Source organism: Heptranchias perlo, chromosome 6 (assembly GCF_035084215.1).
Source record: "Heptranchias perlo isolate sHepPer1 chromosome 6, sHepPer1.hap1, whole genome shotgun sequence".
Lineage (NCBI taxonomy): Eukaryota > Metazoa > Chordata > Chondrichthyes > Hexanchiformes > Hexanchidae > Heptranchias > Heptranchias perlo.
In genome coordinates this window covers 53,020,929-53,037,688 of record NC_090330.1, presented here as the reverse complement: position 1 = coordinate 53,037,688, position 16,760 = coordinate 53,020,929, and the positions used below count along the sequence as shown (strand labels likewise).

The 16,760-nt window shown below is 43.7% G+C and overlaps 1 protein-coding gene across 3 annotated transcripts in view; it reads right to left on the bottom strand.

Moving 5' to 3' along the window:
- LOC137322996 (serine protease 23-like) overlaps positions 1 to 15,379 on the bottom strand; it is a 28,317-nt gene extending 12,938 nt beyond the window's left edge. For 2 of the 3 annotated variants that reach the window (XM_067986318.1, XM_067986320.1), the window contains exon 1: positions 15,019 to 15,379. The gene's annotated coding sequence lies outside the window, so the exon portion shown is untranslated. Of the gene's footprint in view, positions 1 to 4,665; positions 4,831 to 15,018 lie in introns of all 3 variants that reach the window. The other variant, XM_067986319.1, reaches the window with a different exon arrangement.
- Between the last annotated feature and the right edge of the window lie 1,381 nt (positions 15,380 to 16,760).

Sequence of the window (16,760 nt, the reverse complement as noted above, 5' to 3'; positions counted from 1 at the left end):
TAAAACAGAATGTGCCAAATTATCATTTTTACATAAGTCCGCTAAGTGCAGCTAACCACTTAAGGCATTTGAGAGATTGAGAAGGAACTACATTGTTGCAGGACACAAACTTGCTGAAGAAACCCAAATCTACAAGTAAAAGTCATAAAAATCAAGGATTCGTAATCAACCCCTGTGAGATCCCACAGACTAAAGGGACCGTCTTATGGAGACGTAGAAAAACAAAAATAAAATACAGGTTAGCGTAACTCACTTATTGAAAGCAAATGAATTCTACAAAAGAAGCTTTGGATGTTGTTTATTGTAATTAATTCCCACTTTTTTGGATTTAACTAGTGGAACACCCCAAATATAAGATTTTGACATTAGTGTTTTTGTTCAAAGCATCAATAAAACAACACAAAAAAGAAAAACTGGCAAAATATTCTGACGAGAAGCTTTTCATAACCTCAGAGCCAAAAATTAACAAAATATACAAACGGGAAACTCCAGTTTTAACAGACCTGTCTACACAATATGAAAACCAGATGAATCCATTTACTGTACTCGTCTTTCTTCCGCAATACTTTACTCTTCCCATAGATGGCAGTAGTAGATAAAGGATAATACCTGTAAACAGGGCAGTGAAGAAATGTGTTGTGTCTTGCTCACTGCCCTCTGACACATTTAACATTGGCAGGATATTCTGCAGCAATTAGGTTTTTACTTCCAGTTGACATCTACTTCCTTTATTTTAACGTATTCTCTATAATAAACAACTATTCAGACAGTCTATTGTGATTAGTGAAGGAGCAGCCCTATTGCAGTTGTTTGCATTGAATTTCATCTACCATTGTTCACCCATTTACAGATTCCAACGAATCCCTTTTGTAATTCACTGGATACTTCTTCTGACTCAACTGCTGCCCACCTCTAGTTTAACATCATCTATGAATCCAGCCAATTTGCATTGTTTTTCTGCTTCTAAGTTGTTGGTACAGGCCAGGAATATGCTCCAGCAAACACGTAGGCAGCAAATTTATAGTTGTGCAAGTTTCTTCCAAGTCCTGCCCCCCTATCACGATGCAAGGGCAATGCTGTCCCACAAAATGTTGAATCTTTACATTAGTGTATTCTGGTTTATTTTATACACTTTTTACTTCACAATGCTAGATTTTTAATGTATAAAAATTGTAGACAAAATAAGTGGCATTTGGATTAATCCATATTAAACAAATCATCGTCCTCCCAAAGGACCACCTCTCCCCCATTCACACAGACACTCTACTTCTTTGGTCCTGGCTGCAATGCCCATTGAACAGTCCCACTTGATTCCAGGATAGGAATCTGTACTGCAGGTAGAAATCTCCAATTATCACAAAACAAATAATTCCCACTTGCAGCACAGAGCGATGTCCTGGAATGAAGCAACAGCATCGGGAATGAGCAGTAGCTGGGACCAGCAGCATACATGGAAACTAGCAAAAACTGCAGAACACAGTTTTAAAAAGCAGCCCTAAATATAAGTCCATGACATTCAGTTACATTGAAAGTATAGTATTGGCATGGGCTCGAGTTACTCAAGGTACAAATTTGAATCACTTGTATAATAGAAGTTGGGCATAAATTGCAGGGATTGTCCCTCTTTTCTTGCAGAAATTTTGTAGGCTATCATGAATATGTAATAACCCTGATTGTTCAATTGGTTAAAAATTGTGATAACATATGAACATATGAAAATGGCAAGACAAGAAAAGACCAGCTGCTACATTGAGCCTGTCCCATACCATCATTACCCCAATCACCCCTACCTAACCACCAGCAGCCATCTAATCTCCTGGGAGAGGCAACAAAGTAGAGAAAACCAAACAGGACAATTCAGGGGCAAAAATCCTGGATATTCCTCTCCGACCCCTGAAGGCGATCAGAACGAGTTTCTGGAGATCACAGTGACCAGGAGACACATCACCCCATACCCCACCTACCTTTCGTTCACTGTAATATCAGCCACAGCCAGGAACTCATCCAGCTCCTTTTTGAACGATGACCCGTTGTGAAAACCCTCCTGACATCTAACCTAGTTCTGTGCTTACGTAACTTATGCACATGTTCCCTGGTTCTCCCTAACCTATCTAACTCAAATAGTCTATCCACATCAACAGAGTCTAGTCCTTTCATTGTTTTAAAGACCTCAATCAAATCTCTCCAAAATCTATGCTTTTCTAGAGTAAAAAGATGCAACTTTCTAAGCCTATTGTGGTAACTAAGGGCTTTTAAGCTTGGTACATTAAAAAGACACTATAAGACATTATATAAATGCAAATTGTTGTAGGTATTAGTCTAGTGGCCCTCCTCTGAACCTTTTCCAGGGCCTCTAAATTACACACCATATAAGGGGGCCAAAACTGGACAAAGTATTTGAGATGAGACCTAACTAAGATATTATACAAGGACAGTATAGTGCTTTTTGTTTTGTATTGGATTATCCTAACAATACATCCTAATACTCTATTTGCTTTTGCTGGAGGCACTTTGCTTTTTCTCCACCCTCAATTCAAGATGGCATTCTTCTCCCTCCCTACAGTTCATGCTGACATTTGCCTCCGTCACTCCAGTTCACATTGACACTTTCTTCCTCTCCCCAGTTCACTCCACCGCCCCCCCTCTCAGTACCTGCTGGCACCCTCAGTTCACATTGGTAGTCTTCTACCCCCCTCAATTCATGTTGCTATTTTTCACTCCTTCCCATCTTAATTTACAGTGGCACATTTCAACTCTTCCCCCTCAGATCATTGACATAATTCTAGTTCTTCCCCCATGAATTCACGTTGGCACCTTTCCACTCTCTTCTCCCCCTCACTTCATGCTAGGATCTTTCCACTCTCTTCTCCCCCTCACTTCATGCTAGGATCTTTCTGCTCTCTTTTCCCCTGCACCCTTCAGTTCCTGCTGGCACTATCTTCCTGCCTATCCCTCTCAGAGCCTCTCCCTCTGCTCCTGCTCCTGTTGCTCCACAGGATAAAATGCTAATGTGGGTGGGAATTCTTGTTTCTTAAAGACTTGCAGGAATTCACACCCACAGCAGCATTTCATCTCTCAAAAGGAACAGGATGTAGGAGTGGGAGTGGCACTAAGGGACAAATATACCTGGGTATTAGCATTGATCCCTGGGGTCGCTAAATACTTCCCCACCACAAAATCACTCCCCTAACAACTACTCACTGTTTTCTTACTATATCCATGGGTATAGACTACTGTTCATGTGGAGGACAAACACCAACATGGACTGGTTGGGCTGAACAGCCTGTTTCCATGCTGTACCTTTGATGGAATTTTAGGCATATCCAGATTTTATCATGAATTCACACTGCTTTCAATTTTAATAGCAACCTTTCATAAGCAAGTTTATTGAATGCTTCCTGGAAATCTAAATATGTCACTTGGTTTTCCACAGTCCCTTTGGAATGTGCCTCCCTCAAAAAAATCAAATAAGTTGGTCAGGCAAAATCAATCTTCTCCTGAAGTCACACCTGGTGTTATTAGATGATTATTATACAAGTAATCTTCAAATTTATTCCTGATAATAGATTCTAATTATTTAAGAAAAAAGGCAATTTAAAGTACTGGAAAATGCATTTTTTCATAGTTAAATAGTAACCAAAAAACTCTTTCCTATGTGATTTGCCAAGTATGCTGATATGTATTACAGTTACTTTCCTTGATAACCTCCTGTTGTCAAACTTTGTAGGCACGTTGACATTACAAGAAGTGATTCATGGTTTCCTCTCCACATTTTGAGTAAATACTTTAATTAAACTACCATAGACATCAGGCACAAATGGCTTAGTACTTGGATCACAGTATTAAGCCGGGCTGGGGGGTGGAATTACAGTGTACTTGTGAAACTACTGAAACATCTGCTGTAGCTTGTAGTTTTGCACTTTGTTCGTTAATTGTAAAACTGTCCTAATTTTTTATTATTTAAATATTATAATACTTTAACTTCAGAAATAATTCAGTCTTTTACAGGTCATTGCTGACTGTAAAAATCAAGGCATCTTTTGAGTATTAAATTAATAAACTGCCTAATTAAAAGTTATTTGGTTATACAGTACATGCCATGGCGTGTTACCACTAATTAAAGAACATTGTTCTGTCACCACTCCCCATCACCACTTCAATCCTCTCCAATATGAGTTTTGTTCTATTAGGGAGCATCTATCAGTTGAAGACCGATCCTTTGTCCCCTTCACCGTCAGGTCGGATTACCTGAAGGTGCTGGGGATCTGGTTCGGGGGGGCCGGGGCGTGCACCAAAAACTGGAAGGAGTGTATTTCTAAGGTGAAGCAGAAACTGGGACTGTGGGATCGACGATCCCTCTCGATCGTGGGCAAAAACCTGGTCATCAGGTGCGAGGTGCTCTCGGTGTTGCTGTACTTGGCACAGGTCTGGCCCATACCTCGCTCCTGCGCCGTGACAGTCACCCGAGTCATCTTCCGCTTTACCTGGAGATCAAAAATGGACCGTGTCCGCAGGGTCACGATGTACAAATCTCTGGAGAAAGGGGGAAAAGGCGTGCCCAACGTGGCCCTCATCCTGACGGCCACTTTTGTGTGCGGCTGCATCAAGCTTTGCGTGGACCTTTGGTACGAAAACATAAAATGTCACCAAGTGCTGAGGTTCTACCTGTCCCCGGTGTTGAGAAGGATGGGCCTGGCCACGCTGCCACGGAACACTCCGTCCAGTTGGACCGTCCCGCCCCACCTGTCCCTCGTTGAAAGGTTTATGCAAAAAAACACTTTCGACCACAAGGCGCTCAGTAAGTGGTCCGAACGTAACGTCCTCGAGACCCTGCGGGAAAAGGAGACGATGGATCCTGTCAGTCGGTTCCCCGAGCAGACTGTCAATGTCATTTGGCAGAACACCTCATCGCCAGAACTTTCAAACAAGCACCAAGACCTAGCTTGGCTGGTGGTGAGAAGGGCCCTTCCCATCAGATCCTTCATGCACTCCCGGACTCTCAGCGCCACCGCGCGCTGTCCCCGAGGAGGCTGCGATGGAGACGAAACCGTCACCCATCTCCTTCTGGAATGTGCCTTTGCAAAGAAGGTCTGGAGAGAGATGCAGTGGTACCTGTCCAGGTTCGCCCCGAGCAGTTCCGTAACACAGGACTCTGTGCTCTACGGGCTGTTCCCGGGGACACACACTGAAACGGACATCAACTGCTGCTGGAAGACCATCAACTTGGTGAAAGACGCCCTTTGGTCTGTCCGAAACCTGCTGGTCTTTCAGTGCAAGAAGCTGTCCCCGACTGAGTGTTGCAGATTGGCACATTCCAAGGTCCAGGACTACGTGCTCAGGGACGCACTGAGGATGGGTGCAGCCGCCGCAAAGGCTCTGTGGGGAAAGGCAACTGTTTAGAGCCTTCCCGCCATTCTATACCGAGGGGCTGCAATCAGGGAAAAACCCCCTCGGGTAGAATGTAAAATTCAAATTGCTGCAATGTACCTGTAATGTACCTGTAATGAATCTGTAAGCAATAATCTGTATTGAGTATAATGCAATGAGACACCCCAGAGTGTGATGAACTGTAATTATGTACAATGTATTCACTGAACTGTACTTGATGTAACCTGCAAATTGTATAATCTGTATTGTGTATGTTTGGAATGTGATATGACAACTGTATTGTATGTTTTTTGCTACAAATTTTATGAATAAAGTATATCTTTTGAAAAAAAAGTTGAAGGCAGAAAAGAGAAAGCTGCACTGCTATGTGCTTTTCCCCGGTAATGATTTATCTGCCAAAAGACCAACGATGACAACAACAACAACGTGCATTTATATAGTGTCTTTAAGGTAGTAAAACGTCCCAAGGCGCTTCACAGGTGCAATCAAACAAAATTTGACACTGAGCCACATAAGGAGATATTAGGACAGGTGACCAAAGGCTTGGTCAAAGAGGTAGGCTTTAAGTAGTGTCTTAAAAGCAGAGAGAGAGGTGGGGAGGAGGAGTGGCTTAGGGAGGGAATTCCAGAGCTTAGGGCCTAGGCAGCTGAAGGCATAGCTGCCAATGGTGGAGCAATTAAAATCGGGGATGCGCAAGAGGCAAGAATTGGAGGAGCGCAGAGATCTCGGAGGGTTGTAGGGCTGGAGGAGGTTACAGAGATAGGGAGGGGGCGAGACCATGGAGGGATTTGAAAATAAGGATGAGATTTTTAAAATCGAGGTGTTCCCAGACAATGTAGGTCAGTGAGCACAGGGGTGATGGGAGAACGGGACTTAGTGTGAGTTAGGATATGGGCAGCAGAGTTTTGGATGAACTCAAGTTTATGGAGGGTAGAAGATGGGAGGCTAGCTAGGAGAGCTTTGGAATGGTCAAGTCTAGAGGTAACAAAGGCACGGATGAGGGTTTCAGCAGCAGATGAGCTGAGGCGGGGTGGAGATGGATGATGTTACGGAGGTGGAAGTAGGCGGTCTTGGTGATGGAGCGGGTATGTGGTAGGAAGCTCATCTCAGGGTCAAATAGGACGCCAAGGTTGAGAATGGTCTGGTTCAGCCTCAGACAGTGGCCAGGGAGAGGGATGGAGTCGGTGGCTAGGGAGCGGAGTTTGTGGCAGGGACCAAAGACAATGGCTTCGGTCTTCCCAATGTTTAGTTGGAGGAAATCAGTACTGGTTTCAGTATTGGAAAGCAGTACATGCTCATCCAGTATTGGATGTCGGACAAGCAGTGTGACAAATCAAAGACAGTGGAGTCGTCGAGAGAGGTGGGTGAGGTAGAGCTGGGTGTCGTCAGCTTACATGTGGAACCTGATGTTGTGTTTTCGGATGATGTCGCTGAGGGTCAGCATGTAGATGAGAAATAGGAGAGGGCCAAGGATGGATCCTTGGGGGACTCCAGAGGTAATGGTGCGGGAGGGGGAAGAGAAGCCATTGCAGGTGATTCTCTAGCTACGACTGGATAGATAAGAATGGAACCAGGCTAGTGCAGTCCCACTCAGCTGGACGATGGAGGAGAGGCATTGGAGGAGGATGGTGTGGTCAACCGTGTCAAAGGCTACAGACAGATCAAGTAGGATGAGGAGGGAGAGTTTACCATGGTCACAGTCACATAAGATGTCTTTGTGACTTTGATAAGGGCCGTTTCTGTGGCAGGGGCGAAAACCTGATTGGAGGGATTCAAACATGGAGTTGCGGGTAAGATGGACACGGATTTGGGAAGTGACAACACGTTCAAGGACTTGAGAGATAAGGGAGGTTGGAGGTGGGACGGTAGTTTGCAAGTCCAGAGGGGTCAAGGGTGGGTTTTTTGAGGAGGGGCTGATGACAGCAGATTTGAAGGGGAGTGGGATGGTTAACAATATCAGCTAACATGGGGGCCAGGAAGGGAAGTTGGGTGGTCAGTAGTTTGGTGGGAATAGGGTCAAAGGAGGAGGAGGTGGGTCTCATGGTCAAGATGAGCTCAGAGAGGGCATAAGGGGAGATAGGGGAGAATCAAGAGAAAGATGCAAGTTCAGGGCCAGGGCAAGGAAGGGAAATTTGGCTTGGTGGGCTAGAAGAAGGGAGGGACGCAGCAGAGGCAGCTGAACGGATGGTCTCAATCTTAGTGACAAAGTGGCCCATGAGCTCCTTGCACTTTTTGTTGGAGGTGAGGGGGGAGGAGGCAGGGGAGAGGGGTTTAAGAAGACTGTTTGTAGTGAAGAGAAGCAGGGGGTTTTCTTTGCATTCCAGGATGATCCTGGAACAGTGAGCAGTTTTGGCAGAGGAGAGCAGGACCCGATAGTGCATTATGTGGTTCAGCCAGGTCTGGTGATGAATGGCTAAACCAGCTATTCACCACAAACTTTCAGGTCTGCGTCCCTTGAACTTAAGGAAGCAGAGATGAGGGGAATAACCAGGGTGAGAGAGTAATGGTTTTATGGAGACAAAGGCATCAAAAGGTGGAGGTGAGGGTGTGACTGAGTAGATCAGTAGCTGCAGAAATGTCATGGTGAATGGAGGGCTAAAGGCTAGACAGTTGGGAATTTGAAAGTGCCATTGTAAGTGATTTGGGGGAAGAGTTTTTTCCAGAAGCGAATACAGAAGGATGTGGAGTTGGGAGGGGGAAGGGGGATGGATGTGGTTGGAGAGGGATACAAGAAAGTAATCAGAGATGGCCTTATCTGTGATTGACACGATGGGAGTAGAGAGGCCACGTGGGATGGCAGGGTCAAGGGGATGGCCGTGAATATGGGTAGGGGAGTTTATATGGAGGGAGAGATTAAGGGGGGATAGGAGAGCAGTGAACTCAGAGGAGAGGGAGCATGGTGAGTTGAGATGGAGGTTGAAATCACCGAGAATGAGAAGCAGTTCGGTGCAGAAGCTGAGGGAGGAAAGCAATGAATATATATCTGTGAGAAACTTGCCGTGGTACTTGGGTGGGCAGTAGAGAACGAGGATTTTAAAGGAGAGGTGAGAGGAGTGGAACAAGGTGAGATGCTCAAAGGAGGAGAAGTTACCAGAGGATTAAGGGGATAGACCAAGGTGTGTTTTGGTGATAAAGGCCACACTGCCACCATGGCAGTCTGGGAGGGGCAAGTGGTGGAAGATACAGCCAGGTGGAGAGGCTTCATTAAGGTGGAAGGTGTCATCACCCATCAGCCAGGCTTCCGTCAAGGCCATGATGTCGATGCAATCATCCACAATAAGCTCATGGATGGCAAGGGCCTTCTTCACAAGTGAATAGACATTCTGGAGGGAGATGCGAAGAGGGGCAGTGATAGCTGATCCACTGGCAGAGTTGACAGAGTCAGCGCTGGGAGGGGTGAGTGGGATGGGAAGGAGATTGGCAAGATTAGCCCCCAGTGGGCACACTGGGCGGGAAAGTCGGTGAGAGAGTAGAATGAGGCAGTTGGGGTTGCTGCTCGTAAGGAGGCAATGATGGGTGCTTCGATGGGCCCTTTGGAGGATGTCAAGTTAGGCACAGAGGGAAGTTGTAGACTTATCCAAGAGGGAGTCAAGCCTGGGTCGGCAGCAGGAGAGTAGGAAAGTTGAGGAATGCTGAAGAGTTGGGGTAGGGATTTGGGGGGGTGGAGTACCCGAGAGGGGAGAAATGAAAGGAGAGAGGGGCCTTGGAGGGGTAAAGAGAAAAGAAAAAAAAGAGGAAATAGAAGTGATGGGCTCGGGTCTGGAGTGACAGCCAAAACGTGCACCCGAATGGACGCAGGGAAACTCAAGTTACATAGGCATGGTTACAAGCAAGATTGGGATAGATATGTCCTGGAAAGAAAGAAAAATAAACTAGTAATCCTAGTTAGATCACAATGGAATCTCTTCTGATGCACATAATTTTTATAAATTGGATAGCCGTGTGGTGAAGGACAGAATACTGGAGCCTGGTCTTCAATTGCTTCCAAGCCTTTATTCACAGATATCCTCCTTACACACACACACCACACCCTAGATAAGCTCTCATATAAAAAGGATACAAGAGAGTCCCCGATTGACACCCACCACCTGAATACAATTAACACTCATTGATATAAATCACAAGATACAATTAACAATAATGCTATCCAAATATAATCTGCAGAGGTCAGGATTGATATTCATAGATTCTGTACCACAAGTCTGAAAAAGTACCAAGAACTGTTTAAATGTTGCTGAGGTTTTATAGAATGCAACAAGTCTAAAAAACCTAAACCCCAACCTGATCTGTTTTTATAAAATAAATCAGTTACAAAAAGGTTGCTTTTCTGTTCTGTAAACTGTAATCTGCTGACTTTTCGAAGACTGGTCCAATTTGAGATCTGATTCTGCCCGGTGATCCAGTAATGTGAACGGTAGAACCTGTGTCACCCCAAGAATCGGGTAGTTATGTGGAAGGACGAGTTTTGGTTTACAATGGATTTTTTTTGGAAACGTGCAAAAGAGGAAACAAAAAAATTAGTTATTTGTATGTACACCTTTCACACTGCATCTTGTGCAAGGGAAAATAGTTAGTTTTTGAATCTTAAGGATTGTTCATAAACAGCACAACAGTTAACAATTCACAACAGTAGAAGTTTGAGTATAACAGCAGCTGAATGAGTGTTCCTGACAACTCAATGAAAACAGAAAATGGAGCAAGTTACACTGAATGCTCAGCTCAAGGTGAAATTTTGGGGGTGATCTTAAACCCCAAAAACGGATGGGTTGCGGGGGGTGGGAGTTGAAAATAGTTGGTTTTTGGGGTCGCAACTGCAAATTTTTCGGACTTTGCATTCCCAGTGGGAAGCCTGTACTTTTATGCGCCGACGTTAAGCCCAGAAATAAAGCCGGGTTGCGGTCGCGACCCAAAAAACTACTATTTTCAACTCCCACCCGCCCCCAACCCACCCTGTCTTGGGGTTTAAAATCTTGTGTCCATGACATCAACTCAAAGCCTATGATCAAAAATGTGTTGCATTCTCTGATTTGTTAAGTTTATCTTGACCGGACACTGACTGTATAGAAGGATTGAGAATTTCCTGTAACTGTTACTAAAATTAAATTTTCAAAAGGCATAATAATTTCAGTCAATGGCCAGAGGAAGATGTTTTTGCCCTGTTATCCCATAGTATAGCACTCCAATTTCCAGTAAGATAAACAGGAATTGTACTCCATCCAATCAGATGGACATTGGAACTTTTCACCTTATTTGAATCTCTTATATGTAGGTTCCTTTGTACCAACACACATAATATGCAGGACCTGAAATTCCTGGGGACCTGCTCCACTACCCATGTGGCGTGGTGGGAGTTCCAGCCATCAGCCTGCTGTAGACCTGACCTTGTCCCAAATTCCGGGGTTGGGCAGTTGCACATGGGGACGGACCATTTTTGGCACTATTGAGGCACTCTTTGTCACAAATTAAGGGAGTGGGATATGCTGGATGAGGTCTCTCACAAAATTTCAAATCTGCCATTGGGAAGCCGATATTTGAAACATTGTGTAGGCCCCAGACCCACCAGGATCTGATTCTGGCACCTTAGTATGCCTGCACCATGTAGTCCTGCCTCTTCCAGTGACGTCTGCTTGAAGAAGCACCCACCCCGACTTTTGACATAAGAAAGATGGGGTGGCAATCCAGCAGAACTGGGTCCTGCACCAAATTCCAGGCCACAAGTCCTGACTGTGCTGCAAATGCACCTCCCCCCACTTCCCAGGCCCAGAAATTTTGGTCCCAGAGTTTAAAAATTGTCAGCTTGGTTGAGTTGGTAGCGCTCTCTCCACGCAGCCAGAAGATTAAGAATTCAAGCATCATTCGAGAACATTAATTCATAATCTAGGTTGGCACTCCAGTGCAGTACTAAGAGAGTGCTACATTGTTGGAGGTGCCACCCTTTGAATGTTAAACCAAAGCACCGTCTGCCCATTCAGGTGGATATTAAAAATCCCATAGCAGTATGATAAGAATAAGAAATTCTCCCGATGTCCTGATTAATATTCTTCCCTCAACCATCACTACCAAAAGTAGAATTATTTTCATTCTGCAGTAGGAATCTAGCACACTACTGAGCAAAAAGATAAAAGTTTAGTTGTACCTCAATTTTTCTTCTGCGCATTAGTTTTAAGCAATCCCCAAAGATATTTACAAATAATCCATTTATGGATTCATTAAATTAACAGAAATGTAGTAACTAACATTTAAAAGTGCGCATCAAGAATATATCACAGTTAAAATTGAACTGTTATCTTTTTCTCAGCGAAGTGTTAGAATCCTACTACAAAACAAAGTGATTCCTTTAGAATATTTGCTGCAAATTCTGCCCTTTATAAAGTTTATAGATGGACATTCTATTATTGTCAAATTATTTCAGTTTCAAAATCCGCTCTCTTTAAAATCATTCAGGGCTGCAGAATCATTTGTTCACCAGAAATATGACAATCACATTTTTCTTTCAGGGTTATACTAAAAGGTTAACAACAATCCAATACTGTTCAAAGCAGTCCAGTTTGGTTTTTAAATAAGTTCCACATCCTGTTACTGTCACAAATGGGTTGTCAACATACAATTTCAATCATTGGCATTTCACAGGGACAGTCAACATTTGGGAGCCTGGTCTGTGTGCTAGGAGTTGTTGACAAAAGAACAGCTGGGCTTCCTTGACTCTCTAGTCCCATTGGTTAGTGTACCAGTCAGGCCCTGCTCTCTTCTCACCACTCCCAGCATCAGTGGTTGGGATTGCCACCTCTCTATACTGTGGGTGGGAACTCTTGTGAGAGCAAGAGTTCTCGCCCACAGAATACAGAGACTGCAATTTCAGCCATTAGCACTGGGAGTGTGCTGAGGGGACAGCAGGACTTGCCTGCTGCATTAGCACCAGACTCGGATAAGAGCAGGCAGGAGAAAAAGGACAGCAGTGGGAGGGATGAATGGATGGGAGTGCAAAGGGGAGGACGAAATGGATGGCAGTAAAGGGGAGAGTGGGTGACAGTGAAAGGAGGGAGTTGATATCAATGAAAGGAAGAGGGGGGGCAGCAGGAGCTGGGAGCAGTTCTTTGAGGGGAGAAATTGGGAATGGTGTTTTGTCATTGAGGAGGGAGAGTGCTAGCAATAACCAATAGGGAGTGGAGAGGAGTAAGTGCCAGAATGAACTCAGGGTATGGGGGAATGGAGGGGCAAGGAAGATGAATATGAGCTTGAATGGGGATAGTGGAATGAGTGTACCAGCTCAACTGGGATGGAGAAAGAGAAGAGTGCCAGATTGAATTGGGAGGGTTGGAAAAGAAGGGAGTGTCTCAGTGAAAAGGTGGGGAGTGGAATGAGGTGCAGTTTCTCTGTGAACTTGGTCAGGAGGCGAAAGAGTACATTTCTGAATTGGGGAGGGGGTTGTAGGAGAGGGACTGTTGAAGTTTTGGGTAGTTCACAGTCTGGCTATTCTATCAGAAATTCAAATGTCACTTTGTTTTCCCTTTTTTTGCGATTAAAAATCCATTAACTGTGAAGTATAAAAGTACTTAAAATGAACTGGTAGTATGCATTTTTTTTAATGTACAAATTCCAATTTTTTTCCAAGAGACCATGCCCTCCTAGAAATCCACCCCCAATTTTGAGCCTTTAACATCTGGATTTCCCTTTTAACCTTATACGTACTTAGCTTGTTTCTTCCAATACAAATGAATGGATGTTGTTTAAACCTACACTTAAGCCTATGTTTTCATATGCCAAGGCTGTTCTTGAATGGTCAGCCTTTTTGAAGCTGTTGGTCAGTTTTCTGTGTTGACAGGCATTCATCGACTATGCTGAGTTTTCTGATGGCCAGCACTTCTGTTCTTCTCTTCAGTCCTTCCTATCTTGCCACTGAATTGGTGCAATAGAAATAGTAAAGCCAATTTATGACAAACTATATACAAATCGGTTTGGCCTGTCTCAGCTCAACCCAGGTCCAACTGGTGGGATGTCTGACCACTAGGAAGATTGGATAACTACAACAGCCCCAACCTCCGAATCATTCCTGATCTCTCGGAGCCAGAGCTGTGAGACTTCAGTGAGCTCCACAAAAAGTGGCAACAGCTCAAACACTGCAAATTAAGCTATTTCTGAGGTTCTGAATATTTAAACTCAACAGTGTAATACTAACCATTAGAAATGTAAAGAAAATCATTTATCCAGACATTAAATAAGAAAAACTGTTTTGGAAGCTGGATAGACTTTAAGTGATCGAAGAATTAAACTGCTGGGAAATGACAAATAAATGTGGTGGTGACTCTAGTGGTCACATAATACATCTCCACGATTGAAAGCTTATTTTAATTTCCATTCTTCCATTAGAAGCCCATTCCCTTCAACGAGTGAGTTCCACTGGTTCATGGCCAGCATTTCGCTGCAGTAAAGCACGCCCTCGAGTGGACCAACAGCCGTGACAATCGGCGGCCTCCTAACAGATAGATAGATGGATGATCCCCGATTTCATCCAGGCTTAAAGCCCACGGCTCACACAGTCTCGCCGTCAGAACTGGAGGAGGGAGCGCGGGCAGGAGTGGGCTTCTATCACAGACAGTGAATTGTGGTTTAAAAAAATAAGATTCACAGTCTACAGCTGTAGCCCTGGCTCTGGAATAACGACTTATATGGTTTGAAAACAAGCCCTATCAGAGGGAGAAAGGAATGGTCTCCTGCAGCTCCATTACAAGGTGTGACCTTCACCTTACCTGTAATCAAATAAACAACCTGACCCTCCGCAAAGATCACAAGCGGATTACGAAAGTCCTTTTTCTATATGTATGTAGATATATATATATATAACCCTGACAAGGATTCCCGCTGTATTAATCTGTGCACCGACAACACATCGATTCAGGCAAAAGGTGCCTGGAGCCCGACCCAGTGTATGAGGAGAATCAGACCGGGTTCTGAGTATTGGTAAATTGTACAATGTGCTCCCTCTCTACATTAAACACATGTTTGAGGCAGTTGTGGAAAAGGTTATCAGTGAGATTACAGGTCAATTATAATAAAGAGCATTCACAGGTCAATTATAGAATCACCAAAACACGATAGAGATCCTCCGGTAGATGGGGAATTTCCTCGCCTCTCTCGGTTATTGCCTCACCCAAAACCAGGGGAATGAGAATTATATTGGGATCCGACCTCCTTAATGGAAACAGTTACATTTTAGGTTTTGTCACTTCAGAACTTTAACCAAAGTTATTTAAATCCGATTCCCGGACATTGAGTCACTAGACCACAAAAAGGATAATATTTGCGTGTCAGGGCATTCAGTTTCATTGCAAATCATGGAATTTTCATAACTTCATTCAATACAAACTTTATTTTGACTTGGTTGAAAAGCCATCCGCTTCATCTTTTCTATTAACTGAGTGCTTGGCAGGAGTTTTTTGTAAAACGCCCTCGTCCAAATGCATCGGTTTAATTAAATCAAAAATGGTTCACAACATCGCTGTTACTGTTACATTAACTTCACTGAAGCGCATTCCCGCCCGCAACTATTTAACAGACACCGATTTGCGAAGATATAATTAATGCAAAAGCCAAAAAGAACTAAATCTAACAACGTGACACAAGACACCTTACCTCGTTGTTCTACAAGCCGTTTCCTACTTGTACAATTTATTTGTGATATCGCTTTTGCTCAGACTCCGGCAGGTGCACAACCTTTCATTCTGTGCTCTCTTCTCCTTTAAGATTTACTGCTGGGATGGTCAGCCCTTTTTATACAGCTGGGGGGTGGGGGGTCCCAGTTGTTTTCTTCCCATCTATATGAGTTTGACTGTTTTTTTCCTCCTGTCGGGATGTTTGTTTTTGTGTAGCTGTGAGAACGGCTCCGGACAGCTGCCTGTGGCCCTCTTTAGTCTCCCCTCACCAAACCTTCAGCACAAGTTCCTGGGAAAGTTTTTTTCTCTTCCCCTGAACTTTCTCTGCCTCTCGCTGTATTGTGTGTTGGTCATCACGTGGGTCCAGGCGACGCCCGACGTTCACATCAGCCAAGCTCTGCAGCCTTCCCCCTCTCACTCACCAGACACCAACAATGTGTGAATTATTATAATCTTTCAAAGAAAAGGACTTTAATAAAAAACCACAAAAAATGCAGAGTGGATAATTAGTTTCAATGCAAGTGCATTTTTAAAAAGGCTGTCCAAAATGATTCAGGGACACATGGATTAATAGATTTCCTACACTTGGATCATCCGAAGTTGTTAGCAGGTCTGGTTGAAAATTAAATAATGCAACGTGTTTTAATAATATTGCAGTTACTACACCTGTCAGTTTGACAGGAGCACCGAGAGTTGCTCAAACGCATGCTCTGCTCACTGGCCGGGTAAACTTTTATCATTAGAATTTCTAACGTTAAAACATTAATATTAACATGGTTGAGAAGACCATCTGAAATATTCAAAGTACAGTCACAGCAACAGGTGGGAGACAGAGCGATGCACAGCTACCCGCGCCAGGTGATCTCACACTGTGAGCAAAATACCGAATCAAAGTGATTTCATTGAGGTAAAGCAGAGTTTGTTCCTGTTCCATTGGTGCAATGCAAAATTCGTTAAATCAAGACGTGCTGTATAACTGATCCAATAAACGGACTCTGCAGACAATTAGATTTTACTAAACATTCCCTTAAAATAGTCGGTCAGATTATGAGACGTTGTTATCTCTCTACCTATTTATTGATGTTATGCTCATTATAAAAAAAATCATTTGCCTGAGGGAATGGACATTAAGCAGCACATGCAAAGGCCATACAGGTCATACTTCATCACCCAGGTCCTATTTCAGGCCACATCTGAACATTTTTTATCTTCTTCCTAGCTCCATTCCACAAATACAGTATATCTTGTTTGATGGATCATAAGTTGCTCTAGCTTTCCTTTGAATACAACTACGTCAGTGCCCATCACTCTAGCTGGTGGTCCAATCCATAAATTGACTTAGCCTGAAGGATATAAGAAAAACCATTTGGCCCATCCAGCCTGTTCCCACCATAGACCACATATCCTGTGTCTATTGTAGACTCTATCCAACTCATCCAAGCCACATATAAAACCTCAGAGAAGAGCTATGTAATTTACCCTGGACTCCAGGGGCAATCAAGCAAAGCTTCATGGTGTTACAGTCTACTTCTAATAATCCAAAGTCAGTTTTGCACTAAAAAAAATCAAATAATTTGCATGAAGCATCATAAATATCACTGCAAAGTAGGAACAAAGTGCTAAAATATTGAATTATCAGATAATTTGAATTAAGCGAGTTTGAATTAAGAGAGGAAGAGCAATGGAGGTGTCCTGGTCAACATTTGTCCCTTAATCAACACC